Source organism: Corvus brachyrhynchos, unplaced genomic scaffold, assembly GCF_000691975.1.
Source record: "Corvus brachyrhynchos isolate BGI_N302 unplaced genomic scaffold, ASM69197v1 scaffold93, whole genome shotgun sequence".
Classification (NCBI taxonomy): domain Eukaryota; kingdom Metazoa; phylum Chordata; class Aves; order Passeriformes; family Corvidae; genus Corvus; species Corvus brachyrhynchos.
The window spans coordinates 220734-248251 of NW_008237273.1; the positions used below are offsets into that span (position 1 = coordinate 220734).

Consider the following 27518-nt stretch of genomic DNA (forward strand, 5'->3'; position numbering starts at 1 on the left):
CGTACCGGGGACTGTCCTACCGAGAGCTCTTTGTACCTTGTACCACAGGCTAACCGGCCACCACAGGAAAGGACTAGATAGACGCTGAAATTGAGAGAGCTGGAAAATGAAAGTACATAGATTTGGATGCTATACCCACCCTCAAGTAAACCTTCTATTTCCTACCAGAATGAATTTTTTAGCTAAATAAGAAAAAAAATTATACCATTGACTATAACAATAGTTCCTTCATGAAGTCTATCCCCCATGTACAAAGATTTTACATGCAAAATGGCAAGTCAGTTACAGAGCAAAACATAGACAATGTATGCTCTATAAAAAGTTGAAAATGCCAAATTTCTGTGCTCTTAATCTCCTTAATTTATATTAATCTGGGGCCTTAGGAATAGTATTTATTTTTGATAAATAATTGTCATTGTTTAGGAAATTAGTGTCTTCCCCCCCTCCCCCCACTGGAAAATAGTAGCCTTTAGAAATATTTCCTTAATGTTCTAAATAGAAAAAAAGCTGGATGTAGCAACGGAGTTCAGTAATGGCAGCAGTTCTGGCTTTCACCAGCCTAACAGTGGTTATCTTTTTGACTGTATGTGTAATCCGCAACCTAAATTGAACCCAGCTGTCTTAGCTTGTTATTTAACTGCTGCAGCTTCTGGAACAAGCATGTGTTCGGCTGAAGCTTCCTGAAGATTATCCATGCCAGTGAAAAGGAAATTGAAAAACTGTGATATGTCTCACAGTACTGGAAAAATTCATTTTCAGTTTAATGATCTGGGTCAAATAGGTAAAGTTGATTCAACTGCCTTCTAATTTTGGTGTGTTATGATTATCCTGAGAGCTTTTCTTTACATGTCATCTGCATAGATCTTTAATTTTTTTTTTTTTTAAGAAAATACCCTTTAAAATCATGCTTATTTGGAAAAAAGAAAAAAGAAAAAAAGGAGAAAAAAAAAGAAAATAAGAAAAAAGAAAAGATAAATTTTGAAATCTCTGCAACTAGCCAAAGCAAAGTCCCTGGAAAACTGACATCTTAAAGATGTCATTCCCTCTCTGGTTCTCTGTGTCAACTGGTATCAAAAGGGAACATCATCTCCAAATAATTTCTATTATTCTTTTTTAAATTACAGCATACTTTTTGGGGAAAGTCCACATTTTGGAGCAATTTTGCATGCTTTCTAGACTTAAAAATGTATAAACTTCTTATATTTTTGTTTTTGAGTCTGTGAAACCTACTATATGTGTAATTAAAACATTTCTCCAACCATCTCATATCTCTATAAGAGATATGCAATTTGAAACAACATTCCTTTAGAATGGCTTTTTTTAGTATTTCTGGGCTCCTGTCTTTTAATTTCTTGAAAGGATTTTTCCCCTGGTCGGTCTTCATTTTAGATTTCTCAATGCAGCTTCAAAATCATGTCTTACACCTGGAACTTTGTATGTCGCATGTCAATCCCTTATCAGATAGTGATGACTTCTAGTTATTGGTAAAGTCTTACTCTTCCACTCTATTAAATTTTTAACCTGCATATAAATCAGGGCCACAAGAGGATCTTTCCCCTTCTTATTTTCTAGGATTCGGGTTTGTGTTTCATCTTGATTAAAAGCATAGCCAGAGGAGAAGTTAGAAGATGATGACCCATACAGGTTTTCCACTTTACAATAGTACAGTTTGTGTTCTTTTCTTGATAAGAATACATGATGATTATAGAGCTTGGGATGTGTCTCTTACAGACAAAAAACCAACAGTCTTCAAGAAAGATTGGTTGTTTTCAGGTTTTTTTTTCCCCTCAGCATTTGGATAGAGATTCTATTTTGGATTTTTGGGGGTGGGGTGCGGGGATTCTGGTTTTTTTCACTTAGTGCAGGGTTAGTGATCTTCTCCGGAAATTAATTCACAGTCCATCTTCAGTCGAGCTGGTAAATGGGATTAAACAAGCAGAGTTGACATGCTTGCAGTAAAACTCCATTTCTGCTTATGTTTATTTTTCCTAAAAGTAAAACTATAATGTAAACTTCACTTTTACAAGAACTGTCAGCCTCTTAAGTAAAACTTTAAGTTCTTTTATTAAATATAAAAAAGTGCGCCAAGAAAATTTTGGGGAATTTAACTCTGGGGGATGTATTTCTGATGTATTTTTCCCTCTATGGGCTAAGCTCTCATGTTGTACTGCAGTTGTGTGAAAATGGGTATGGTCTGTTATGCTGTGAGTTAACTTTGCTTAAAGAGCCTTCCAGAGAAGGAGGTGCTGGGTGAGGCTCTTAGATCTTATTTCTTAAGGACACCATAATACCTTTTTTGAGTTTTCTGCCTAGAAAAGGGTGAAGTATGGGTAAGATAATGTATTTTGACTATATATGATTTGATGCTAATAAGAACATTTTAAGATAATTATTAGACGATAAAACTAGCTTCATTCCTCAAGCCTACTATTCTATTGAATCCAAGACATAGGAAGATGAAGGTGATACTTTGAAAATTATGTGAATGTTACTTCTTAATGAATCCTTTGAATAAAGTACTAGTAAAACATCTGTTTTTCTCTTTGTAAATTTTTTTGTGTCTTTTTTCAGTCTTTATATGGGAAACAGATCAATTTGCTTCAGTAAAACCTTGCCTGGTTAGTAACTGAGAAAAACTGTGGACACTTTATTCAGCTGAGAGCCAGCAGCTCTGAGTTTAAATCATCTGGTGAAGTGGTAGAAACACCACTTTTGTGACATAGTATCTTGCTGTATTTTCTTTTCCTTGCTGCTGATTTGTTTCTCAATATATGCAGAAAAGTAATGACTGTGTCATCTCTGCTTTCCTAAAACATAATAGCTGCTGAAATAGTGTGTAATGTAGATGTCTTTCAATGTCTGCCATCCTGTAATTTCTGCACTTATCTTCTGCACATTTACAGAAAAAGAGACATAAAAAGAGACTAGCCCATTTTTTTTTTTACACAGTGGTTTTGGGTTTAAGTCACAAAATCAATGTGTATATTTGTCATTTTTACATTCCCATACTCAGATCAAGGATATTCCAATACTTGGAAACATGTTTGATTGTTGGAATCCAGGTATTTTGAAGGGATGTAGTGTTATTTTGAGTATGAAATTATTTAAATTGCCTGAATGGAATGATTTGAAATCTGCCATGAGCTACCTGTATTTGTTGGAGACATAGGTAACAAAGAGCCTCAGCTAATGGGAAAACTTCTTTTCAGCACTTAATATCAGAATCTATTAATGGCATGCACATGACTGTTATGTCCAAGAGCAAACCAAATCATCCATCTTTTCCCTCACTTTCCCACTTGGAAAATAAGAAGGATGTCAATCATTCATCTTGAAATACTATTCACACTGATACATGGGTGTCATCCACCGTACCTCCAAAATGAGTCTGTCACCACTTTCTGTGAAGAAAAGCATAGGCAGAAGTAATACTAATGAAATTCGTCATTATGAAAGGTAATGTGGTGATACATGAAAACACTAGTGAGTGCAACAAGGTATATCTGCTGGCTAAGTAATTAAATTGCTTACACAACTAAATGTATGCATCTTGAGCTTCCTTGTTGCTCCTGAGAACTACGGAAGAACCTTTTGGGCTTTTTATGCAGAATTTTTAAATTTTGGAGGTTTGGTTGGGGTTTTTTTTGTTTGTTTGTTTTTTGTTTTTCTCTTTGGTTGGTTTGTTTTGTTTTTGTTTCTAAGAGGCAATGAAGACATGGTCTTTTCCTTGGGCTTTTTGTTCAGACATGAATCATAATTGAAAATCAAGGAAGAAATAGACATTTTAATGCAGTGGTGTCAAGTTTACAAATGCAAAACATCCTAGTATCATCTCATACAGTCTTTTCTAGCCTCCTTTGAGGTCCAGACTTTCTACCATTTAGAGACTTTGGTAAAGGTTTATTTTGAATTAAGAAAAAGGAGGAAAAAGTTTGAAACATTATGGATACTCCAGAATAAATCTCTATGCTCTACAATGAGAAACTTTTTGCCGTAGCTGCTCTGTTAAGAGGGAACATGGCTTACCACATTTGTAAGTTGTATCAGAGGATCCATCACTTGTTATGAAGTAATTACTTTTTTTTTTACTAAAATAGTGTGGTTTTGAGACTTTTAGAATTTTATCAAAGAAAATAAAAATGTGTTACAGAGAAAGTGACAGTGATATGGAGTTTGTTGCTTGGCTGATTGCAGTATTTCAACAAATACAAAATAAATAAAAATGTTGGAACCCACAGTAAATAATTGTCTCACTACAAGCTAGCAAGCTTTGTCTCGCTAAAAGCTATCAAGTTTTTTTGTTAGCTGCTAAATTAAGCAGACAACAGCTGCTAGCTGGGAGACATTTAGGTCTGTATTTACATTTATAATGAGTCATTCTGATTATACTTACCTTTGGGTTACTTAAAGTAAATTATCTCGCCTAGTCATGCCTGTATCTTACACTCATCTGCATATTATACTATTTCTTTAGTCTGACTTTCTCGATAAAAGATACATTATCATGGCCTGATAGCAATGAATCTTCTTAAACAGTTTTATTTTTCATTTCAAGGGTTAAATGTTTGTAATTCTTTCTCAGATGGTAAAAATTCTGCTTTCAAACTGCTTATAGGAGAAAATTGTCCACTTAAGCATAAGGTTTAACTAAAAATTTAGGGTTTCATAGAAATTTGGTAATACACAATGCTTTATAATATAAATCCAATGGGACGTGAAGTAATAGATACTTTAGATGTTTCTGTATTGAGGAATAAGAACAGAAAAACCCTGTCTCAATCACTCGGCTGGTTTCCTGGTCTGCTTGGATGCCATTGGCGCTGGTCTTGGACAACAGGTCATCGCTGCTTTTGGGTGGAATTATGTCACTTTTGCTTCCTCCAGTCAGAAGACAAGTCAGCCACAGTTGCCTGATTGTTGATGTTTGGGTACTTCTTAGAGTAAGGTCAGTCTTATTTTCTTTGACTGAAGAGCTTTGTGCTCAGGCATTGGTGTAATGAAAGAGCCATCTGTTAATTTCCATTTGGGGCACATCAAGGATAACAGATCATTAACTTAAAAGCCATTTTTATTCCTGTGCAGCTTTACCATTCTCTGAGTGTATGGAAGGATCTTGAAATTCTCTATATAATATGCTTTTTGACTAACTAAGTTTTGTGAAGGTGCTGCATGTCAGTGTTAGGAGATGCTTACAATGCAGTTGTAGTTTTACTTTGTAAGGTAGCTAAAATTGTCTTTTATAGTTTGGATGTTTTTGGCATCCTAAATGCAGTGAGTTTTTAACTTAAAAATGTCAGGCTTATTTTGATAAATTCAGGGAGATTCTTTTCTCCAGTACATATGGACATGCAGTAATGTTACCCTTTTAAAGGCCATTTGCCCTTATGGCTGGATCTGAAACCAGATTTAGCTGAAATCTGTCCCTCAAATTCCAAAATTTAAATCCTGAAAAATCCTATTCTGCTTACTCCTGGGCCAGAATGCCTGCAAAATTTTACTGGCTTTTAAAACCTTGTCTCATCTAGTCTTTAGTTTTGTGACTAGTCTGTTAGTGACTTTGGTTCTGTTTTCATAGACAACCAGCTGAATCCTAGGCTTTAGGCAATTTCGTAGCTGAGCACCTTGCTTATAACTTAGAAGAACAGGGGTTAAAAAACTTGACACTCATCTGTCTGAATCAGTCAATGCTTCATGCCTTCCATGCAGTAAGAAGTTTTGATCTCATATTCACCTTGGGACTGTCATCTCTCTTGTGGTGGTGGATTTATTGTACCACTTCTCTTAGCAGGATCTACAACACTCATTCAGAAAACGGGAGAATTCTTCTTAAGGCTAGCAATGTCCATCATCCATGCCTCCTGTTTTTCTTAGCAGTCTTTCAGTCACCAAAATGGGAATATTATACCTTATTTCTGAATCAGATCTTACAAATGAACAAGTGATCTTTTGAGTGACTGGGAGCATGGCTATGCAATGTGATGTTGTCCTACCTGGTTTCTCCAGATTGAATTTGGAAGATTTGTCTAGGGACTGAGGGGAGGACAGCGAGTCAACATTTTTAACATCTCTTGCTCGAGTTATTTTACTGCCATGTAATTACATGCCAAATTTTAATGTAATGCTAACCAAGACTCTCCAAAGGGTCTTAAGTGTTAGTGTTATAATTAAAAACCTAACATAAACCATGGATGTGCATGGTTACTGAAAATGTTATTCTGTATTCCCTTCCCTTCCCTTAAACATTCTCTGAGGGTTTGAAAAGCTGCAAATGGAACAGAACCCTGGCTGCAGGTGGAAGGTGAAACACGGGAAGAAGAACAAGGCTGAAAATTGAGCTCGCCCTGGTGCATGTGGGTGTTAATGGAGCTTCAAGTGGTCTCCAGATGAGTGAATCAGTACATTTTCCTTTTCAGCAAAACATCATAAACAATTCATTTCACAGGACACTAGGGCCTGCTGGCATCTGTAGGGGTAAAGCAAGCAGGTTTTAGTAGTAAGAGCTGTAAGAAAAGGAGGATTGGGGGTGGGGGTAAGGAAGTGTCATGTTTTGGCTTCCTCACAACAGTATTTAAATGACGACTATGCCCTAGGCCAGCTGGTTACAGTTAACTCTGTGTATTTAGAGCAATCGGGTCAAACATGTTCTGGAGACATCTGCTGCAGTATAGGAGCAGGAGAGTGGGACAAGGAGGGAAGTCAGTTTACAGAATATGCATCAGTGTGTCCAGATCCTGTGACCTAAAAGGTACTCTAAACAGTCAAGCAAGGAGTTTATGTATCAATCCTATGCTCTTTATCATGCTGGTGTAGCAAGGCCTCAAAAGTAGAACTCAACAGCTTTTCCTCTTTTTCTGAGAGGAAAGTGTGTAGCATAGGGTCTGGTTAGTCTTAACTTCACTCAAGTTTTGCTTTACATTAAGGAGCTCCCTGCATTTTCCACTGTTTCTGTGAACATTTGTGGATGAAAAATTCTAGAAATCATGTGCAATCATTTTTGTAAAAGCTGTTTTTAAAAAATGAGGAGAAACATGTAGAGAAGATAGCATTAAAGGAGACTGGGAGATTGTGCTGGTTTGGCCAAATTTAGAAATATATCCTCTGAGAGAAGGCGCAACCACCCTCCCCCACCAGGTTTGGGAAAAAATAAATTTTCCTCGAAGGAAAGTGAAGGAGATAAAAACTATTTATTTAACAAACACACGGGAAAAAGAAAATAATGCTAAATGATAAAATCTTTCACTGTAGAGAAAAAACCTGGGAAAGTGTTCGAGTCCTCCCTTTGGTCTCCTCGGAGCTGGGGCTTGGTCCAGGGCCAGGCCCTCTGTACCCGGTGGAAAGTCCTCCTGATGTGCTCTGATATTGAAGCAGTCCACAGTAAAAGGGAAAAAATCCGGCATTCCAGGGAAGGAAAAAATTCAACTCTCAGTCTCCCTTCGGAGAAAAAGAAGCTGAAACTGGCCAGAAGCTGATGGGGAAGCAGCAAGCCGGGTGCTTCCTCACTCCCCTGCTGCAACTGGAAAAAAACAGTCACTATCTGTGTGTGACCTTGAACAAGCTGCAAACTGCTTTGAAAAAGTTTTGCTCAGTTTTTCCTTCCTCCTCTCAGGCTCAGTTTAAAGGCATAGAAAGTCAAAAGAATTAATTTCTGGGCATAGGGCAGCAATATGGGATGCACATCATAAAGTCACCCCAAGACAGAGATTTAATTGAACAAATACTCTTTTGTAGAGCAATAGCACTTTTCTCTTATAGTGACTCCTGTGACAGTGTTTCAAAGATTTTTATCTCTTTTCACAGATGAGGAAACTGAGGCAAAGGCATAGGCAATTTACTTGGCTCTCCTGTGCAAGTATTTATTTGTATGGGATGTGGATTTTAAATGAGTAAAATCAAAAGCTGTTTTTTTAATGCTTTTAGTGGGAAAATGGGTCATGCAGAGCTCTCTCAGGATTTTGGACACAGCATTACTCAGATCCATTTCTGTGTTTGTAGAAAAACCTAATATACATGTTATAATATATTATACCTAATATACATTGCTACTGATGTGCAGGCAGAGAAAATGCTTCTTACGTAGTTACTGCTCTTACAGTTTCATCTGTAGAGTTAAAAAACAGAATAGGTCAATGACATAAAGATTACTAGCATGTTAGTTTTACCCTCCTGGACTTGAGAAGACCTTAACAGGGAATTGATGTTGCTAACAATGTTTCAACCTTCCGTTTAAAAAGATTGTATGTGGAGAAAGAGAGGGAAGTACTGCTACTAATTTCAGATTTTGCTAAAAAATTGAGGTGTTCCGTTCTGATACTGATGTCATAATCACATAGACACCTGCACATTTATCACTGTTTCAGTTAAGCTGCATAAACTTAGCACCAGACAGGATCACTCTAACAGAAGTTTTATTTAAAGACCACTGTGGGCCTGATAAAACCTGTTTTCAGAGGAATGGGACAGACATAAGAATACAAGCGGAGGTGTGATTATCTCATAGCTACTTACATCTGTATTAGTCAAAACCCCTGCTAAAATGTCCAAAACCACTTGTTCCCTTCCAAATAAACAGACGTTGGGTGTAAGTGAACAGCTTGTGTTAAGAACATCAAGCTGCTAATAAAATTCTGCAATAGTTTTCACATTTATTTAATTTAATCACTCAGTAAATATAATCCTAAGAAGTATCTTGCAAGAAGGAAATGTACTTTGTGAAACTTCATATCCCTGACAGAACCAGAGCAATGGATGGTTCTTGACATCCAGTTATCTCCCTACCTGCTTTAAAAAAATAACATGCCTGACCTTACATTTGATTATTCATGTATCATCCCTAACAAACAGAAGCAATACAATATCTCCAACTTGGATGATTCTTTGTAATACTTACAACTTAAGAAGCTGGTTCCTACCGTAAAACTTTCTAAAAATAACCATTCAAAAGTAGCAGAAGGACCACTCTCTTTTCTCTGTTTTTTTTCCTTTATGATCATGAACTGGATCAGTGAGTTTGAAATTAACTAATAGGTGGCACTGAGAACTCATTAAGAAATCAGTCTCTTTGAAATTCAACATGAGTAATGTCCACCACCCTTACAGATTGTTTTGTGCCACTTGAGAATAGTAATGACAGACTATGATCATAGGAATTACCTTATGATGAAGACATAATGCTGTGTGATTAAAGACTGTGTCTAGGTTTCTTCAGATCACTGGACAGTATCAGCACCTGTTAGCAGAAACTAAATTTGTACTTTTAAAGAGACTAAATATTCCAAAACTAGTCAGTTGAGTAATTTATCACATGGAATATCACAGGAGAGCATGGTATGTAGCTAATGTTATGCAGACAGGGAGACTTGATAAGTATTTGTTTCTTTTGGATCTGTCTTTAGAAGAAAGATTTCATCTGTTTCTTTTCAGAAATAAAATACCTATCTTCTGAAGAACTTTGAGGATTAGTAAGTGGTGCTTTTTTGCATCTTGGCGCTACACCTTGTGTCCTTAGAGTGTTCATTTTTCCTCTATTGCACTGTATTTTGAGTATGTTACTCCAGAATAAAAGGAAATTTATGGGAAATGTGAAAAGTGTCATCTTTTAAATGCAAGTGAGTAGATATGGAAAGAATATCTTCTGGTGTGGTGTTGTATTATATTTTGTAAATGAATTACAGTTGTACTTCAAGCACTGGCTTCCATTATGGCTGGCTACTATGATGAATGGCGTATTTCTTTCTGGAGCCATTAAGAAAGAATAACTATGGAATAGGTGAGTTGATATTTGGTCATTCATCCTTCAGAGAGGAGGTGATGACATCAGATCTCCTTTCAGCAAGACATCCTTGGGAGCTATATAAGACCAGTGTAAGTACAAGGTCCCTCTGCAGCTGCAAAGCACAATGCCCTTCACCTGCAGGCTGCAGATGACTTACCTAGATGGCCAGGACACATTTTAATATGTATTTCAGATGCTGACCGTGTGAAAACTCAGCAGTCAGCATCCTCGAAGCTGACTCTGGATTTAAATGAGGACAGCAGTTTGCCTGGGCTGCAGGTTGCTAACTTCTGCTCCTGGCCATGAGTTCCAGCTGCTGCACCACTTTGCTTTGTGGTGGGATTTTTCCTCTGATGAGGAAGGGGACCATGGCCAAAATAATCTCTTTCTGAGACAGTTTGCCTGAGTTGAATTCTTGGCATTTTTAATAGAAAATAATGTAGTTGTGTATATAGCAAGAAAATGCACATTTCATGAAGTAAGTGCAGACCTGCCCACAGCTTTATTACCAACAATGGCCAGTATGAACTGACTAATTTTTGTCCAGATTAGTTACATCTGGAAAGAAAAACTGTTTTGTTGATGGTGCCTCCTCTTCAAGACATTCTCAGCTAATTAAGATGCAAATTCCTCTTATCTGTTACATGGTGGGTGTCTGGGTTATCTTTTGTGTCCCAAAGATGTGGGTTTGGTTTTGAGTGCCTTGTTCATGTTTCTTTCTGGTAATATCCTGAGACTAACCATTTCTCTATGTTGATATATTCTTAGCAGATTTAAACAGCAACTAAGATTTTAAGGCTGCAATAGGACATTTGGGACCAGGTAACTCATATTGTACTCTTCAGTAGCACCCAAGCCAGACCATCTAATGGGATATTGCAGTGCAGTAACTCTCCCTGACGGAGCTGCACAGTCACACTGCCGTTGCCAAGGGTAACTGCAGTAAAGGCAAATCCAGTATTTGGAGGCCTAAGTTCCCATCTCAGTATTCCCATGGGGTGTCTGGATGCAGTTTCTCTGCTGTGCTCTTCCTCCTCTGATGTATCACTCACTTCCTGTGCTTTATATTCTTACAAAGTAATGCTTAAACTCACTGTTATGGTCTTTCAATAGTATTTTGCACTGATGTGAGTAGCAAACATCAAATGATCATTCAAGATAATGAATGAACCTGGATTGGTGCTGTTGAAGTTGTGAAGAACATTAGAGGTCAAAAATCAGCTTTGCTTTGTACCCCTAGCCTCCATCCAAAGTCAGGAGTGGCAGTTGAAGTTAGGTCTTAGGGTATTCATTTGCCGTTTGTATGAGGAAAATTTAAAAAGTTAGCTTTTATTAAAGCTGATCAATCTGAAGCTAGATGCATGCTGAACACGCTGCCCTCTTGATATAGTCAGTAACTGCAACATCCTGATCAGAAATTAAAATGTGTTAAATATTAAAATTTATTGAGATATAAGATGCTAAGAGTCTTAAACCAATAAAGAAATAGAGCTTTGCTGCACCTTTATTTAGTATGTATCTTTTTCTGTGTTTTAGGGCATTGTTCCTTAAACCAGAAAAAAAACAGAACAAGAAAGGAAACATAGCTTCTGCATGGAATAGTGTCAAGTCCCTCCAGCTTAAAAAAGCAACTAGTACAAACATTTTTTAAAAAGCATACTGCATTATCAGATTAATCATTCTATTAATCATATCATTAATCATATTCAGAAGTGTAGCTTGCTTTTCGGCCCTTTAATGCTGAAGTTAGATGGTTCTGGTAGACCCTCCTGTAAAGTCCAACATGCATCTACGAAATTCAACAAAATCTTGACCTCAGGTGATATGTTTTCAGCTCAAAATGTCCATCTTCTTTTTTGAGTAGTATCTCTCTGGCTTTCTGCATGTTGATGTTCGGTATCTTTCTAACAAAGATAATGATTTTATTGCAGATGTCTAGTAGCCATAATATCCTAATATATTTCAAGGATTGGTAGTTTTATGCTGTACATCCATTAAGTAATAATTATTTTTATAAACTTGCTGCAAATTATATACATGTATAGTCACAGATCCACAATGTTTCTGGAACATATTCTTTTTTAAGAAAGGGTTGTTTTGATTTGGTTTAAATAATTATAACTAAGTTAGTTTAAAATCCCATTAAATGTTATAAATACTGCGGCCTCATATTTAGACAGACTCTTCGTACAGCTGGATAATCCTTTTGATGTTGGTTTGGAAAACTCACTGCAGACCAGGAAGAAGAGAAGAAAGGACTTCACCTTTCCTTTAATACTCAAAGATAGACCCCCAAAATTCACAGAGATGCTTCTGCACAGCCCTTACTCATTCTGCAGACGACATCTTCAGCAGGTGAGGCAAGGGATAGTTTCAGCAAGGACAAGAATAAAATGGCATAAATAGTAACCAGCCTAACCAAAAAAGTGGGTTTAGATTCTCTCCAGCTGAGATTCCATCAGAGTTCAACTGATGCAGAAACAATACAACTTAAATTGATTTCAAGAGAGATATAGTCTCACAGAACTTCAGCTGGCAATTGAACTCTCAGATTCTAAACCCTCTTTTTACTATGTATGCCCTAATAATATCTGTAAGAGGAAGAAATGTGCATTGACATAAGTTGAAGGTAAATTAGGGTCAAGACCTAGGATAGAGTGATGTACCTCAATGCTGTAGTGAGTTGCAAGCTTTTACATATTCCATTTAAAGGTAATGAAGGCTCCAAAATCGGCAGTTTCATCAGGGAGACATCCCCATGACTCATCTTGCGTAAGCAGAGCTGAGTCCTCATGCCAAAAATAGAATAAAATACTCCCATTCTATGAAGTGAAAGGAAAATAGTTGTGGAAAATAATTTTTTTTTCCCCTTTTTTTCTTTTTTCTGGTTTTTCTTTTTTTCCTTTAGCTTTATTTCAGTCGTGATATTGTGGCTCTTAATTAAGCAAGATTTTCACAAACTCATAAAGTCTCAGCATGTCATTAAAAAAATAATGAATCAGATGAGCTTGTTTGTGTAACAAATTGTTACCACAACCAGATTGTTCAGTGACAACTATTTTAATTGTGATAATCCTTCAATTTGGAGGGCATTTTATGAAAAATGGATATTAATTGTCCTGTGTTCCATCATGATTTTAGAAATTGTGTCTTTTTAAGGACATTAAGAAGTGCTTTTGTTAGATGTCTGGAAAAATAATCCAAGTAAGTTTTTTCTTTTATATCGTATGACTGTAAATGGCTTAGATAAAAAAAAAGGAGCCATGTTTTTACTGCATTTTCATAGCACCATGCCCAAAGATGTATTTTTTATCTCTTATATTTTGTCATAATACTATTTTTAAACATAAAATGTTAGTCATAAGAAGTCAAGACTTTTGAAGTAGCAGTAGCCATGACAACCTTCACTCTTGGGGGTGCGGTACAAGGTCTGTTGCTGTGTGGCTGGACGTATACTGCATGTGACTGAATGAAGTGTTACTGTGTATGGTAAAATTACTTATGACTTCATTAAAGACTACTTTTTCTAGGTCACACAACAAATTAGCTGCAAGCTGCAATTCAGGAAATTAGTTGTCACTGCTATGCTTGTTCCATCAAACAGTGGATAAAGACACTGTTGTGCAAGCAAGATCTATTAAACAGTGCATGTTTTGTGGATTATTCTTTTTATTTCTTTCTCTTTTCAGTTTTTTTTTTCACATTCTGCTTACTTTTCTTTATTTCCTCCCTTTATTTTTCTTCTTTTTCTGTTTTTCTGTTTTTCTTCTTTTTCTGCCTCTGTTTTCTGCTCTTGATCATCCTTTGTACTTAGCACTGGTGAATTTGTAAAACAAGTAAATAGACTTTTTTTTTTAACTTACTTGGGAGATACACCTTTTTTAACCCCATCTGAGTTGTACTGATCTTTAACTGCATAATTCTCACTGCAGTCATTTGGAATAATTGTGATACCTACCTTTAAGTATTTCAGAATTAAAATACAACATGTTTTCTGAAGACATGTTTTCCCTGAGGACATGTGGAGCTCACCCAAGCAATATTTAAAGGAGTGATATTCTCTTGAGCACCTTCTGTATTCAGCAATGCAGTTAGAAATGTCTGAGTGAAACTCTGAAGCCCCTGTTGCTGCTGTATTGCAAAAAAATTTTTTGTGAGCAGGGTTTAAGCTTTGTACATACAGCAAAGGTGCTTATGATCATGTATTCTTGTCAATCTATAAATACCAGATTAAAAGAATATCAGAACTTATTTAGCAAACATTAAAAAAATAGGGTTTTCTACAGAGTTTTTGTCAAAATAAATTCAAACATGGTTTTGTAGCACTCAGGTATTAATTAATATGATGGGAAAGGACGTTATGAAGAATTTAATCTTTATGCATGTCATGGTTTTGTTGTAAGACAATTCTATACAGATTGCACAGTAGAGCTGAAACAAAGTAAAAGATATGAGTTTTTAAAATTAATACTGCTCATTCTATATAGTGAATAAGAAAATGATAATGAAACTGTAATGAGTGAAAAAATAGTAAATGTTTACATATTTTAGTGATATATGCAGAGAGCATATTAGGAGCTAAATTAAAGTTACTTAGTAAGTCTAATTGTGCCATGTCTTGTATTTTTGAATGTGTCTATAAAGCATTCCTTATCTCTAAAACAATTTTATGCATTTGGCTTAGTTTATCTGCTTTTATATCTCTAAAATACAGTTACATAGACAGTGTTTTAGCAATAAATATAGAGACAGTATTTCAGAAATAATTGTAGGTTGTACTCATTAGAAATACAATTTATTATTAAAGATACATTAATTATGGTTACATAGTGTTATAAATTTACATATTAATATAAATTTAAAATATTTAATTTATTATTTTAGGTACATATATCAAATCAATAAATATGTGTCTTCAAGTTAAGACAACTGCTACATTACTTCTCTGAATGTTAAGGAATTTTCACTTTTCAGTTGGACAACTAGAACAAAGCTAACCTAGGTTTTTTTATAAAGTTACTTGGGAATGAAATAAGAAAAAATTGTATCCAGGCAATAGCACCTTAATAATTTTACAGCATCTTAGATCCACTTGCTCAATATTCAAACCATTTTCTGATCAAGAAAGAGCAACTTACATAAACTACTTGCTTTGTATGTTGTTTATACGTCTGGATTTCTGGTAAATGTGGGAGTTCCTCCGCATTAGTACACAGCTAACAAGAAGTTAACAGTTAGCTCACTAGTACCTGTATTTTTACAGGTGTACATATCAAGCTGCCCTGACAGCAGTGTGATGTTTTGTGTAAACTGTGCTGTTTTGACAGGCAATGACCTCTGTACTTGAACATAAATATTACATTGGCTTTCAAATGGCAGGAGGAGGTTAGTGTAGAAACCATCCTCCCTTTTAAGGATCTGATGGCCCCTGCTTCTCAGGGAAACCAGTGTGAAGAGGTTCTATTCTTGCTCTGTTGAGGTAGCAGAGACCTGGAGTCTCCTGTCCTTGAGTCTGTGCATGGTGACCCTGACTGCTTAGAGGGAGACTAGTGGGGCATTTGCCCTGGTCCCCAGAAACAGGCTTGGAAGGCAGGGGACAGGGTGATAATGCACTGTGGACTATGACATTTAATGAAGTTATGTGTGCTAAGCAAAACACCTGGGAAATTCCAGACAGGGAGGCAGGAAGAATTTGGGAAAGGTTCACTGGGGCATTTCAGATTAGGTAGTGAGGTGACAGATTGGGCATGGCAGCTTTTCCCCTAGGGAAGTGAGGAAGAGCCTGGCACTTTAGGGTGCTGCTGTCCAAGAACTGTCAGTACCATCTTCTCTTTTGGCCTAGTCAAAATGATCTCTATTGCAAAGAATCACAGAGGTGAAAATCCTGCTTGTGATCCAGCATCTTCCACTAGAGTTTTCTTTTCATTTTTGTTCATTTGTACAAATTAAGAGAAGAGATAAATCTGGTCCCAGGAGAACTTCTTGTGATCAGCCCAGAACATTCTCATGCACCACACAGGCCAGTTACATGCTGCATGTTTGTATCTCATATAAGAGTGTGAGCAAACTGACTAATCAGATTATATCAGTGGTGCAGCTGGCATATTAAATAATGTAATAACCCTTACTTTGCTGAATTTGGACATAATCATGTCAGTTGTTCTGGTGTGTTTGACTTCACACCTTCAAGACAGATCAGTAATTTCTGTATTCAAAGAAAATCTTCTCTAAGGCATACAGTATTTGAGCATGTGGAAGGTGACACTTCACCGTGCCATAAATCGAGTCTCTCCTGATGGGAGAGAATTTGCTGAAAGTCTTTGCAAGGAGTTTCAAAGATAAAGTGAGACGTCTTTTGTAGTTTCAATGCTTCTAGATAGTTGTTTATTAAGTCTTATCAGAGGAACTGAGCCACTAGCGTGACCCAGGTACAGCACAGAAGGAGGAAATGTAGGAGTGAGAGCAATTATCAAGATTTACACAGCCTTTTAAAGATATTTTAACCAATAGTTACTAAAAACGTACATTATTTTCACTTTCTTACCAATTATTCAGTAACACAACTAGGAACTGCGGAATTTTCTATCCAATCAATCCAAACTACTTTTACTGCAGAACATGGAGTAGTAGAAGAAGGAGAAGAAGGTTTAGAGAACAACAACAATCCTCCATTTTGATATTTTTTACCCTTATCCATTTACTATAAAGAGAAGCCTAAAACCTCTAAATTTTTCACCCTGTGGCAATCTTACATAGTAGTCTATCACCTAATTCACACCACTGTATTTTCTAGTTGTTGTCTGACTGTTGGTAATTTTTTCCAAGGTTTGAAGCTAAAACAGTGTTGTTCAGGGGGGTAAGAACCCTTAAAAACAGGCAGAGAAATATTCTCGGCGCTCTGGGTTCCTACAGAAGGTGAGCATGGACTGCATTATGTTTACTCTAAAAGGTGATAGCTGGTTTTGTTTTGAACTGTGGCCGATGTGACTACTCTGTTTCTTTCTCTTTGGCATTTGCACATACCAGAAAGTCAGTGGCAGCCTGTGTCTAAATCTACCTGTGATAGAGGGATCACTTCCAAAACAGCATTTTGTCAAGACTACCCACTTTGGGTGTGTCTTTTCTGAAAAACTAAGATGAAGTTCTGTGTTTCATTTTTTCATTTACAAGACCGTCCCTTGGATTTGAAGGTGGTCTTTTTTTTTTTTTTTACCTATAAACCCGGCTGAACCAGCATAAAAGAAACCTGTCTCATAAGCCAAAAAGAACATTAATCTGGAGGGCAAAATGTAGAAAAGGGTAAGTACAGGAATATATTGAGATCCTATGTTTTGTGGTGGTAAAGAGTTCATTATTCCTTGAAAGGAATAGCATAGGGGTTTTTTATTAGTTGGCTGTTTTTTAGCCTAGATTTTGTTGTTGTTGTTTTCAGCTAATTTATTGAAATAAAATGCTCTGACATTTTCCTGAGTATTTCAGAATGGCTCAGGAAGCTTTTTAAACAGCCTAAAACAATGCTGGGATACAGCAGTGGAAAAAAATCTGCTCATAAATAAATTATATTTACTGACAGGAAGTCAGTATAGTTCTCTGGTAGCGATTCTAGCATGATAATGCAAAATATCCTGTAGTTCTGAAAGGATAGTGGAATTTTCCTTTTTTTTTTTTTTATTTATTTTATAACTGCTTAGGAATGCCTTATTTTGGAAGAATTCCTTATTTTGGAAGAATTTATCAGTATTTTAACTCTTGTGTGAAATACTTCTTTCAAATTCTACCTCCTTGAATGCTTACAACAAAGCCACACAGTAAATTTAAAACACAAATGACTTATTAATGATCAGGTAATGACCTCTGTTTAAAGATTGGTGAACCTTTTTCATAGCACAAGTGATAATGTTGAAGTTGCATGTCTGTATAGAGACATGCAGTGTGCTGCACAGAGCAGTCCCATGTTATCTTATCTGAATAATTCAGGGCAAAAAAAGGCAATGAAGCTGGTGAAGGGTCTGTAGCTCAAGCCCTGTGAGGAGCGGCTGTGGGAGCTAGGAGTGTTTAGCCTGGAGGATAGCCTGGAGGAAAGGAGGCTCAGGGGAAACCTTATTGCTGTCTAGAACTGCGTGAAAAGAGGGTGTGGTGAGGTGAGGGTCGGCCTCTTCTCCCAGGCAAACAGCAACTGGGCAAGAGGAAACAGCCTCGAGTAGCACCAGAATAGGTTTGGATTAAATATTAGGAAAAACTCTGTTACAGAGAGGATGATCAGTCATTGAAAAAGACTGACTGGGTTGAATCACCATCCCCAGAAGTGTTCAAAAATCATGTGGATGTGGCACTTAGGGACATGGTTTAGTGCTGGACTTGGCAGGGCCAGGTTAACTGGTTTGGACTTGATGGAGATATTTGAGGTCTTTCCGACCCAATTGAGTCTATGATTCTAAGACTACATGTGAAAAAGATGTATTTTTAGTAGTGATTTACCTAAGAGCAGTGGAAAATTGTTGATAAAATAAGGGTCCTCAAAACTCAAAATTGACTTCTGGTTATCTGTGCCTGCTTTCTCACTGTTTTGAAGGTGTGAAGCATCTGTCCTTGGACAACGTTTGCTTCAAAGACTCCCAATGCCCACCTACTCTCTCTGCTTTGTATCTACATGTGCAGCATTGCACTGCACTGCATACGGATGCATCCCATGAGATACAGGCCTGGTGGATTTATTTTCAGCCTCAATGGGCCACATTTTGGTTTTGCAATGTGTAGAGCTCTAGACCAAGAGCTGTCACAGCTCACTGGATTCTATTTGTTTTTTCAGATAACCTATTTCATTGTGACATGTACGACTCCCATGAAACCATGAAAAGTTGTGAGGGAGATATGGGACCTCCATCACTGACAATATCACAAGACAATGATTTCGTCTTAAATATAGTTCAAAACTTCAGCAGAAGAGAGAGAACAGAGCTGACTTACTGTTCCTGGTGAGGAGCTGATGAGCTGTATTATGTGTAACTGGAGCTTATGGAAGTCCCTCTGAGCCTTGCAAATACTGAATTGCAGTAGCGAAGCTGAGAAATAGCCGACTGTCAAATCACTATCTCAGGACAGTGCCAAATAGGCACCAGAGCTTGAAAGCACTCTGCAATTGATTAAAGCGCTCTGCTCAGTGCTATGCTAGAGAGCCTATGAAAAAGCAGATACTTCTTCCAGAAAACAAAGCAGAATTTAAAACATCTGTAGGGCTGAGAGTTCAGCATCACCATTATCTAAGTCAGAAGATTTTTAAAAGGTGAGAACAAGGACTGAAAGTTCATTGAAGCAAAAATCTATGTGTTATAAAGAAAAGATGAATTAAGACTAAAAGTTTATACTATAAGGAAACAAAGACTTGTCTGTCTCAGCTTTTATGTCATCAGCAGTCACAGTGGGTCTCTGTAAGCAGAGTACATTCCGTATATAATGTGATCATAGTTACTTCTCTTTTTCAGACAGTGGTAGGAACAAATTTGAGTTATGTTTCTGATTTTGTACTTCAGGAAAACACAAAGGTTTTAATTCTTCCATTGCTGTAAAAGCAATATTAATTTACAGAGTGTACAGGAAAAAAATATGGAAAATTGTTCTTATAAGTTGAATTGAAGCTTACATGTTTGAAGAAATTGCTTCGGGAAAGCTGTGTTAAGGAGTGATTTTGGGTTCTCTAAAGAGGGTAAAACAAACCAATTAATGTAACCTAGAATGACATATGATCTGTTATTGAGTTTTTAAGGTAATTAAATGACCTGTCTAAAGGTGCTTAAATAACTCAGTACTGGTAAATGAGGATAACATAGTCTGATCTGTAAGTCACCAGCTCGTATCAAGATGAATTGTGTAGGTGGAGCTAAAAGTGATGCTCCTGGTCTGCTGCAAAGCAGTCTGATATCCTGCTTTAAAACAAAACTGACCCTCTACAGGGAATTAGTCTTTTAACTCCCAGGAATGTTGCTGTGAACACTGAGTGACATAGCATCTTACAAACAAACTTCAGCTGTTACCAGTCCAGGAATTTATGGCCCTGGAAAAAAACAGTTTCTCTGACGATTTATGTAAGTTTTCAGTTAAATAATAATGAAGTGTTATTTCTAATGTGTTTCATTTAATAACATCTCTGGGACTGTGTGTTCTGCTGTGTCAAAAATATTATTATTCAGTGCAGGGTTTTGCCTGTTCTTTGTTAGAAATGGAGTCAGGTATTATAGAATAATTTCCAGGCTATTTGTGACATGAATTTGTTTTGCATGATATGTTAATGTACAGTCATATCAATAACCTGATTCAACATTTACAGAATGAGAGCACTGTTTTTCAAGTTATGTTCCCTCTGGGCCAGTTTCATAAATTGAAATTGCTTGCTAATGAACTCGACTTTTTGTGGGTTTTTTATTCAGCAATACTGTATATAGATCCAAGGTTTCTCTGCTATGCAAACAGATTGGTATTAGCAGGAAGCATATTCTAATCTTCTGTTTACACTGCAGAATTCAAAATATATTGTTCACTTTTGCATTTTTTCACATAGATCTCCTTATGTTTTTTACCTGTTGATAGAACTGATCCTGGCTGAGTTAACTGGTAAGGAAGCCAGCGTTTGCTAGACTTATTCTAACAACTAGACAATTCATTCTCATGAAAGCTAATATGATTCAGGAAAATTAATCCAACTGTAGATTTAGTTGGCGAAATACACAAACAAATTTTAACCTTAATATTTATAAATGAAATTGAAGCTATTCATCTTTGAGTAATAAAATGCCATTAGGCACTTCAGACTCGGAACAGAATGCTAGTATGAGAAAACTGCGGTGGTGGTAGGTGTGATGTGTGGAGGCACTGCATCATTTTGTTACAAAGGTATCTTTTTACTTGTCAGTAGGTGAAGGGAGGTTTTTTTATGGCCTTTGCTTTACTGGTAAATTTTTTGTATCAGTGTAGCAAAGTGGGACCACAGTGTTTATTTTCCGAACTGAAACTCTATGGACTTGCAAACGGATGCAGAGTTTGCTGGTGCTTTCTGCAGGACACGTGGTGATAAGGCCTGTTATATAGGTCATGCTTTGGACTTATTTATTGGGTTAGCAGTCAGTTGTTTTGGGACATTTGTATGATGTAAAGTTTCTTGCTAGCATACTCTGGGATTGCAAATAGTCCAAAATCTATAGTAGAGTTGTGAGGTTTCAAGTAGGTGAAGGAGAAAATCTGGGGGAAGGTTTTATGGCCTATTAACTCTGGGTTGGCATCTTTTCATTTGCAAGCTGTGTGCTGTGTTTTGTATATTCTAGTGGGCACCTGTTGAACTGGTATCTATTAGCCTACTAGTTAACTGCTCATCACAATAAATGCAAAAACCCACAAAGAATAAGGGAAAGATCAGAGGAAAAATGACAGGCACAGGAACGCTTCTAACCTACTGCAAAGTACACTGAATCAGGGACTTGTCATCATAAAATACCAAATAAATACCATCAGAGAGGGAATGTTGGACAATTATACTTAGTGCAAAATCTAAGATGATTTAGAGAAAAAAAAAAGTCTACCACACTAACTAATTGAGGGAGATTCTCCTTGTGGTTTGAACTGACAGCAGAGAAATCCTTTTCTTGGAGAACTCTCGCACAACTTAGTTCATTCCATTCTGTGTCCCTTCAAAAGATAACACTTGTTTCTTTGACCCAGAGACTTCCCATCCACTGCATGCATAATTACTCCTCTTGCGGAAAGTCTCTGAAATAAAAAAATCAAAATGTGTTGCTAAAACCATTGCTGAGTGTTTACATGAAGATAAGACTGCAGATGTTGAAATGCTTTTCCAGTTCATGGTCTTGCAAAATTGTTTTTATTTCCAGAAAGATTTCTTCCACCATGAGAAGAACCACAGCAAAATATTTAAGAGAAGAGCTAGATGAATTTAATTTCATACTCAAAAGGAGAAATGTTTTATGTAGTGGTTTATTTGAACATCCAGTGCAGCTACAGGAATTACTTTGGTAATTTCTCTATGCAAAACTCCTAACATTGGTACTGCAGAAAGACAGTGTTATAATGACAAACATCTTTTCTTGCCGTTATACAGCCAGCTGCTGCACATGGACATTAATCTGAAGCTGAAACAAAGTTGAATCCATTCAAGATATAATATTTCCCTGGGATATAATCCTTGTCCAGTAGCTTTAGATTCTGCTCAGAAAAAAAAGGTGTCAGTTAGTGTGAGACTGAGGAAAAGTAATAATTCGAATCTTGGTTTAAGTGGTTACTAAGAGAGGGAAAAGAGTTCTGTTAAGTGCATTATAAAACATTTTAACACTGTATTTATTCCTTTTAGATCCAAGTTTAAAAAATGAAATAATTTCCATTTCTCCAAAAATACTCTGTTGTATGTGACTATTGTAATACCACAAAAATATGCTGATCCTTGTGTTTTGAAGACTATGATCCTAGAGATCTAGGGATTTTTTTAATAACAAAACCCCTTATTCCTAACTCTGTTAACACATACGTTTCCTATTTATTTTCTACTTAATAGAATTATTTTAATTCCACTGGTGCCTCTCTGGAAACCTTAACTTAGTCACAAATGAAAACTGGAGTGTGAAGAGTGGGAAAGATCCAGCTCTGCAGCTCTCCCATAGTTTGAAAGTGTTGTGTTTCTCCTGGAAGTATGAGCAACACATCTTTCTGTAGGCAGGTGTGACTGGGTCATGTCCTTGGGGCTGCAGGTCTCAGGTCAGGCTGCTTGGAGCTGTTGCTGTTTTTCTCTAGCTGAATTCCAGCCAATCCTTTCTCACTACCCAAGCTATTTTGATGCCTGTTACAAAGGTGGATTTAGCTTCTTACTGAACTGTGAGTTGGAGACCTTCAATTTATAAAGAGGTACAGTTCACCCCAAAAAGATACTCTTTCAAATGAAAGTACTAGAAATTTTCCCTCTTGTCCAGTTCAGCTGAGATGCAAATCACAGAGTCTAGATGATTGCACATAATCTCTTAATCTAGCAGAGATTTTTCTTGTATTGCCTCCCTACCTAAAAAACAACAGCTGTCATTTTCTACATTCTCTGGGACCATCCTTCCTCATGTTCAAACCACCTGGACTGGTATTTTTAATGCTGGTGAATAGGAGCTGCACAGCTCCATGCTTACATTGCAGTTTGAGCTATCCTTTTTCATTTTAGATTTGTATAGCTGAAAAATGTCTGTATGCACTGACATTTCTTTTGCTTTGTGTCAGTTGTTTTCTGCACTGTTTTTCTTGTTTTGATTGTTCTAATTTTCATAATTCATTTGTTTGATACTAGATGCTTTTCTTTATATGTATTTTTTTTCTGCAGCTTTGGATATTGTTTTTATTGCCTTTACAGTTCTGTTCTATGTGGGTTTTTTTGCTTGTACTTTCCACTAAATCTACCTTTCATTTCATAAGTCAGAAAAGGTAAAATTTTAGGCTGTATTTCTAGGAAACAATATTACTGGTAACTTTACTGACAGTTCAAGATTTGTAGAATGACATTATAAGTTTGAAAAGTATTATAGAACTGTCCTTGAACCTAGCTTGAGACACTGCATATGTCTTTAGTTGTCTATTACAGAATGACATTTAAGCATCTACTGCTGTTTATAATTTTTATTTTATAGCTGCTCTCTTAAAAGTCTATACATAGGCCTTACAAAGTTCTAAAAAACCTTTCCGTTCAGTAGTGTTAGATGTTAGCAGTGTGGTGAACTTGAGATAAATCACTGGCACATCCAAGAGTTAAAATACCCACCACCATCTGTAATGGGGAAAGAGCTGTGTGCTTGTTAGGAAAAAAAGCTCAAAGATTATATTCTCTGAGTCATAGCTACACCAAAGTTTGTGTAGCTGATGTAGTTTAAGCTAAAATGTGTACAGAGATATATCTACAGTTTTTCAAGTGAAGGATTAGCTTTGCTCAGATAAAAACACAGCATCTTGCAAAACTAAGTTGGAGCATGGTTCCTCCTGAACAGTCTTCAGACATAAAAACTTTTAACATATCTCTAGTATCGACATCATACAATAGCAAAGTATGCTCTCTTTAAAATGATGAATATAGAGCTTCACACAGTGGTGGTATTGTCCAAGAAAATAAGATCTTCTCTATCATCATCTTGAATATCATAGTATAAGATCTCCCTGTTATCAGTAGTAGCTGGCAAAATTGACAATAGCAATTGCAGGTTGTACATCCTTATTATGTAATTTAAAGTTCAATAAACACTGAGTTATTCTGAGGAACAGACTGTAATAGAGATTCCTGGTAATGGTACCCCTGTAAAGAGGGAGGAAGGTGTCTTAGGGAGTCAGATACCCTAGTCCTGAAGAAAGTGAATCAGGTAAGGAGTAAAGTTAGGCCTCTGAACTTAAGAAAAGCAGACTTCCAGCTCTTCAAGGAGATGCTCAATAGGATTCCCTGGGAAACTGCCCTCAAGGACAAGGGAGCAGAACAGAGCTGGCAGATCTTTAAGGAAGTCTTCCATTGAGCACAAGAGCTGGCAATCCCCAGGAGCAAGAAATTTGGCAAAGAAGGCAAGAGACTGGCTTGGCTGACTAGGGAACTGCTGGTCAAACTAAAGGAAGAGAAGCAAATGCAGACAGCAGAAACAAGGACTCATAACCTAGGAAGGGTATAGATGAAGTTCAGTTGCGTAGGGATGGGGTAAGGAAGGCCAAGGCAATGCTAATCTGAAATTGGCAAGGGACATAAAGAATAAAAAGAGCTTCTTCAGGTATGTTAACCAGAAAAAGAAGGTCAAAGAATGTGACCCACCCTCATAAAAAACGCTGGAAAACTGATAACTATGGATAAGGAGAAGGCTGAGGTACTCAACAAATTTTTTTGCCTCAGTCTTCAACAGCAACCTATCTTCTCACACTGCTTGAGGGGACGGACAGCAGGATGGGACTGGGGGGTCTAAGTACTCCCAACTGTAATTAAATGTCAGCTTCATGATCACCTGAGGAACCTGAGTACACATAAGTATAAATGACCCAATGAGCTGCATCCCAGAGTCCTGAGGAAATTGGCTGATGTAGTTGCCCAGCCACTCTTTCTGATATTTGAAAAGTCGTGGCAGTCAGGTAAAATCCAGGGGACTGGAAAAAGGGAAGCATTGTACCCATCTTCAAAAAGGGTAGATATGAGAACCCTGGGAACTACTGACCTGTCAGCCTCCCCTCTGTGCCTGGGAAGATCCTGGAACAGATCCTCCTAGAAGCTGTGCTAAGGCACATGGAAGACAGCGAGGTGATTTGAGACATCCAGCAAGGTTTCACCAAGGGCAAGACCCCACCTGGAGTGCCGTGTCCAGCTGTGGGGTCCCCAGCACAGGAAGGACATGGACCAGTAGAAGGACTGCCACTAAGGTGATTAGAAGGATGGAGCACCTCTCCTAAGAGGGAAGACTAAGAGAATTGGGATTTAGCTGCCTGGAGAAGAGAAGGCTTTGGGGTGACCTAATTGTAACTGAAGTAACTGAAGGGAGCTACAAGAAAGGTGGAGAGAGATTGTTTACAAGAGCATGCACTGACAGGACAAGAGGGAATGGCTTCAAACTGAAAAAGAATAGATTTATATTAGCTATTAGGAAGGCATCTTTTACTGTGAGGGTGATAAGACACTGGCACAGATCTGCCAGGGAAGTTGTGCATGCCCCATCCCTAGAAGAATTCAAGGCCAGATTGGATGGGGCTTTGAGAAGCCTGGTCTATTGGAAGGTGTCCCTGCTTTTGGACTCTATTGGGACTGAGAAACTAATACCCACAGTTGAAATAATGTGCCAAAGCAATGAATGCAGCAGTGATGATTGGCTGAGATTTGAGACAGGTATTAAAATTTTTCACTATCATCTTACAGTAGATTTCCTGAATTTCCTCTATGCACACATTTCATGTGTAAAGCAAAGAACTAAAGTGACGTAATATTCATAACTAAGGTTGCTGGTTACAGCATGTTTGATGCCTACTGTACATGTAAAAGTTTCAGATGTACAATTAATATGTATGTTTTTATGTTAATTTATTATTCTTTCTCTATGAAACCTCTATATTAAGCTCTGATTTGATAAAAAGCATTCTATCACATCTTTGCAACTCTCTATTTGATGTAAATCATGTATAAGCATGATCAGACTGCCCAGCCAATCTGAGGATTCCAGTGCATCCTTCAGTGCATTCCCCTCTGTCTCATCAGAGCAGTGAATTGCATATTTGGAGCTTCAGTGTTTGTGATTTCTGCTTCTCTAGTGTCATTTCTATTGTACATAGATTGTTTACCAGAACTGTAGTTAGTAAAGTATTTCAGTAGGTGGGATCACTGGCAGATAGTTAATTTTTATTTTCTTTCACCCATTTATTTTAGGGAGAGAGACCTCTGAGAGGGTGGGGGAGAAATGTCTGCAGTACACGGCAGATGGGATTCCAAGAAAGGAAATGTAAGCACGTGGAATGGCTGAAAACAAAACAGCTACCTGTAGACAGTAAAAAAACCTGCAGAGGAAGCTCAGGAGGAAGAACAGAGTTCCACAACTGGACAAGCACTGGACATTGGATTATTATTTTACCATAGGCTAGTGGTACAGTATGGACAGCTAAGGGAGCTGCCTATAGCTGAAAATGTATGGGGCTGAATGTCAAATATTCTTATAGTACCTGCTATCTTGCATCTTCTACAAAGTTACCTTTTAAAAACACCCTGTACCTTCTACTTGGAGTAAGAAGAGGTCAGACAACAATTACTTCAGCAGTGGGAAAATTTGTGTACAAAAATCATTTCAGGATCCATTTTGTATCAGGACTGAGACTGTTTCAAGATGCCGCAAAAGTTATCCACAGAGACTGAGCATTTTTGTTCTTTTTTTCTCCTTCATCCTGGTTTGGGTTTGGTTTTTTTTTCACAGCATTGTATAATATCTCTCTTATGACTCATGGCTTATCTGACATCTTCCCAAACAAAACTGCAACAGTTGAGGCTGACCTGATAATAAATTGGACATGCCTAGTAAGAAATGTTACTTGTGTGGGAAGTGAGAGCGAGATTGTTTGTATAAGACTGGATTATGGTACTTCAGAGAATATCCCTCAAATCCAAACACTGGTGAGAAAGCTGTGTGAAAAAGGATGGGTGTATAGCTGACAGCATACCTGCTAATTCTGTGCTCTTTAGCTGCCATTGAGAGTGCTTGCAGAAAAACAAAACACAGTTTTGTGGTGTGGATAGTGGATCTAAGCCTTTATACTGCTGTATCAGTAGTATATTTCTTCTCTGAGAGAGTAATATTTATAAAGCATAAAACTGTACCAGTGTAAGAAAAGAGTGAAACAAATTTTGAATGAGGACACATTTTACTTCTGAGTTGTTGCAATGAAATTCTATCTATGTTGAATTCTGTGCCAGTAATGGTTATTAAATACATTGTAAAAATGTCTATATGATGAATACTGTCTTCTGTCTGTGCAATCCTAACTTAGATCTAACTTAGATCTATCTAGGAGTATTTTGTTGGGGTTTTTTTTAACAGAAATTGGTGACAGGTAGATTTTTAAAATAAAGCATTTGTCCCCTGCTTTTCTTGAATAAGAGTGTTTGCATGATTTAGGAAGCTTTGTTGGCATGACTTCACCATTTCTTCAAATAACTAGTGCTCTTTTAAGAAAAACTATGAAAAAGTTCACTCTTCGCTCATTTGAGGGACCTGTC

General features: G+C 37.1%; 1 protein-coding gene and 1 long non-coding RNA gene across 2 annotated transcripts in view; both read left to right on the forward strand.

Moving 5' to 3' along the window:
• The window catches only part of SH3GL2 (SH3 domain containing GRB2 like 2, endophilin A1), a 94146-nt gene that overhangs the window by 26979 nt on the left and 39649 nt on the right, over window positions 1-27518 (forward strand). The window lies entirely within an intron of this gene.
• On the forward strand, window positions 18362-27248 carry LOC108445789. Its single transcript, XR_001860765.1, has 2 exons — window positions 18362-19055; window positions 26181-27248. It is a non-coding gene; the product is annotated as an uncharacterized LOC108445789 (long non-coding RNA).